This window comes from Opisthorchis viverrini (genome assembly GCF_000715545.1).
Source record: "Opisthorchis viverrini unplaced genomic scaffold opera_v5_98, whole genome shotgun sequence".
In the NCBI taxonomy this organism is placed as follows: domain Eukaryota; kingdom Metazoa; phylum Platyhelminthes; class Trematoda; order Opisthorchiida; family Opisthorchiidae; genus Opisthorchis; species Opisthorchis viverrini.
Genome location: NW_008751755.1, coordinates 605,392 through 609,420, shown reverse-complemented (window position 1 = coordinate 609,420; position 4,029 = coordinate 605,392). Strand labels below are relative to the sequence as shown.

At 44.5% G+C, this 4,029-nt stretch overlaps 1 protein-coding gene across 1 annotated transcript in view; it reads left to right on the top strand.

Annotated features, from left to right (window-relative positions):
- T265_05312 (hypothetical protein) overlaps nucleotides 1–4,029 on the top strand; it is a gene marked incomplete at both ends in the record, with an annotated part of 75,717 nt that overhangs the window by 17,874 nt on the left and 53,814 nt on the right. The window lies entirely within an intron of this gene.

Here is a 4,029-nt window from a genome sequence, read left to right as displayed (position 1 = left end):
TTACTTGCTTGCTTGCTTGCTTAATTACTTACTTACTCACTTACTTACCTACTTACTTACTTACTTACTTACCTACCTACTTACTTGCTTACTTAGTTAGTTATATGCAACCCTGTCCAAAACTCACACCGCTTTGTGCAAAACCTTGGCAGTTCTTTTGTACATTTATGTTGGTCAATAGAACCCGGTTGTAGTAAATGAATGTGACATTTTGTTAAGTATCCGACATTTCCTTTGGAAAGTTGTCTGCATATCATATTTTCATGGTACTCGTTCCTCGACTGCGGCGAACGGTCGCACAAAGACACGGTTTTAGCCATTGCACTGTTGGTATCCGTCTCTTTATGGGCTTTGAAATGCAGTTTCCTATGTGTCCATACCTGGTACGGTTTCGGAGCTACTGACTGGTTTATCCAACTAGGTATTCTGTAGTCTCCACGATTTGACTCTCTTCGACAGATTGTCCACTGCATGGTGACTGTTCAGGAAATCAATTTTTCTTCGAATGGGTCTCTCTCTCTGAGCTGAACAGTTTTGAATAACTTTCAAATCACCTCGGTCTAAATGGGTTAGAATCCTTGCGCTATTTATCCCGGTTTATCCCCACTTGTTTACACGTTCTCCGCTTCCATCAGCGACAGTTTTCTATTCCATGATAGTCAGGAACAGACTGATGAAACCCTTGGGCAAATTGTTGTTCATTTTGTTCATCTCTCCTTGCTGGCTGGCGCGCACACCAGACGAGCAGAAAGAAACGACATTTAGCCGCGAAAAGTTGAGCGCGCGTTGTACAAACTTCGGCGCGTCTCCGTTGGAAAACTGGTCTTGAGTTAATATAGACGACAAATTAGGGGGAAATCGATCACTCTGTGCGATCAATCGCTGTCCTCGGATCCAGGGCGTGTACGCGTTACAAACACGTAGGAAGCAATTGAATACGTTAACACTGAGTGCAAATCAAATCTCCGTCATTACTGTTGCCTCACCAATTTCGTTGAACAAGTTCGAATGTGGAAAATCAATAGATCTACTTTTGTTTACCTAATCTGAGGTGACCAATGAAGACAAAACTTGGCACTGCCTGTGCAAGTAGTTAGTAGTCAGTAGAGGCGAGAATTATGCAGTTTTTTTGTTTCCACTTGACAACTGGTTGTAGCTTCAGTATGTATTCGCTCACTGTACTCCAGAGCGCCGCTGACGGCATCGTTATCATCCACACCTGTGGCTTGGACTTCATTCAGACTTCTGCGCAATATCTCCAATTTAATGGTTTCTTTTGATATTGTCCAGCTACCTGATAGCTAACTGACGGGGGGAATAGCCGCTGTTCTTGAGAAGGGGGCGAGATGGATCAAGTGATTAGAGCGCGAATTTACTCACCAGAAGGTCCGTGGTTCGAACCCGACCTCTGCCTCTCGACTTCCCCTGTCTAGGCTTGGGCAACCTGGCAGTATCCCAGCCCTCTTGCCTCCTTCGTGTGGCATGGCAGCTTGACACCGAATAGGGTGCTACAGCTGGACGATTTATTTTATTGTATTTTTGTTCTTGAGAAGAAGACAGGTTGTCGCATGGGCCGAGATCCCAACTTTGTATGTTAGAATGAATCTTGGCCAGAAAGCAAGCATTTCATAGTGTACAGTTTCACTATTCTGGTTAGGCCATCTCTTTAATTGGCTCCGCTTTAAATCCTTTGCTAAGACTGAACTCTGGGAATAGTCGGATATTTGTAAAGTTCAGAACATCAAAATAACAGAAATCGACTTGTACCCGATGGGCACAGGTCGTTCTGCTGACCAGTTTATCAACAAAAGTCAGACACGTTTATTTTGATTTAAATGGAGAGATCCAGGAATTCCAGATCATGTTTACCCTAGTCTATGTGTCTAACAACAGTTTAGGCAAAATGGTTGTGAACATGTATATCTTCGTAGTGTACTACTCATAAGGTTGCTGAAAATCCGTCGACAGCCCACGACCGGTTTCGCCCTGGTTGTGAACATCTCCAACTGTGGACAGTCCATCGCATGTGGGTCAAAGTCTTTCCTCGTATCAATCGCAAACGAGACTTACAGATGGGGCTGTATCGCCGCCTAATCTCTGGGTGACTGAAACTAAGTATAGAGTTCCGATAACATTTCACCTCAACCAATCAAGCCGTTAACACCTTGTCAACATGTCATATGCGTGTCATCGCGCCCGTAACCCCACTCGCCAACAAATCAGATTAAGCACGTCTGCCTTGTTTCGCGTGTCTCTTATCACGTGGCCGCCCCCTTCACAACTATAATCTTACATGAATAATAAATGATTTTAAAATGTTTTATCATCCAGCCGGATGTTTAATGCCAGCAGTGTCATGATTTTTGTCTCTTACTGTTCGACTGAACGCCTTAGCTAACATTGTCGTCCAGTTCCTGCCTACCTGAAGAGGTAACGCCATGAGTTTAACCTTTACTTGACACATCCATGATGACTAGATCGTTCTCTTCATGAAAGCACTACTTTTCGCATACAGTGTATTTCTCGTGATGGCAATAAATCTGGGAAATGGTGAATTCGCTCTTTCCTCGGGCGCAGTTTACCTCTGGTAGCAGTCTCCTTGGGACACAGCTGAACTTACTTCGTCAGACCACTACATTACTGCCCGTTCATTCAGGAGCTGAATTCGGCTCCGTCGGTACCATGTAGTCCAGTCCACTTTGCCCATCAATGTGGACAGACTCTACAAGTGACGATCCAGCCTTGTTTCATGTGTCATGCACCGTGGATTCCCTGGGGACCGAGCGAACCGATGTCCAGTTGGACGGTAGACAGGTCCCCGGTTACCCTCCTCATTGATGTCACCAGTTCAGACAAAATTCTAAGCTATGGAGTCCCTCGGAGGTTCACAACACGACTGGCGGAGCAAATCTTGTGCCATCAATGAATTTCACTTCACTTGGGGGTTTAGAACAACGGAATTTTTCAAAATATTTCGCTACTGCTGTCTGCTCAGGTCATCCACGTTTTGCCGAGCATTTGAAGAAGACTGATCTCTTAAGCGCGCATTTATTTCGAGATCTCAAAGCAGAACGACCACCTAACCTGCATATTACGTATCGGAAATTCGAGAATCTATCGTAATTTGTTTGCCTCTTTGGCTCCAGGCGGTGACGGATTTAAATAGGATTGGGTATACTTCAATTCTATTTGGTTTTGACGGGGACTCAGCTGAATCTCTCGTTCATGATATCCTACAACTGAATGTGCTCACACAAGCCTCCCCATTTTTCAGTTGGTAAGATATTCGAGAAATCGCTGTTTTTTCGTGAAGGAAACTACTCACAAGGTTGCTGAAAACTCTTCGGCAGCCCATGACCGGTTTCCCCCTTCTTGGGGCTCATCAAGTAGACGCAGTCCCCGAGTTTCCGTCAACCCATTGTTCTACTTGAACCTGTTTTCGACGAGTACGCTTATTTGCGTACTGATCTGGATTTGATGAGAGACTCATCTAGAACCCAGCTGAATCTCTTGTTGTGATAGTTAAAAACCCCAAAAAACGAGGGATTCCGCTGGGCTCCTGGTGAATCTCAGAAACCTTGTGAGTAGTTTCCTTTATGGAAATTTACTGCGTTATCTCGAATATCGTGACAACTGAAACATGAGGCGGCCTGTGTGCAGCACATTCAGTCGTAGGATATCATAAACGAGAGATTCAGTTGAGTCTCTCATGAAAACCATATTGATTTGCAAATGAGTGTATTTCTCGAGAACAGTGCAATTTGGGTTCAAGTGGATCATAAGGTTGACGGAAACTCGTGGGCCTCGCCTACCTGATGAGCCCCAAGAAGGACGAAACTGTTCGTGGGCTGTCGAAGAGTTTTCAGCAACCTTGTGAGTAGTTTCCTTCACGAAAATACACAGCGATATCTCGAATATCGTACCAACTGAAACATGAGATGGCCTGCGTACAGCACATTCAGTTGAAGAACATCCTAAACGAGAGTTTCAATTGAGTCTCCAGTGAAAACCAAATTGATTTGCGAATGA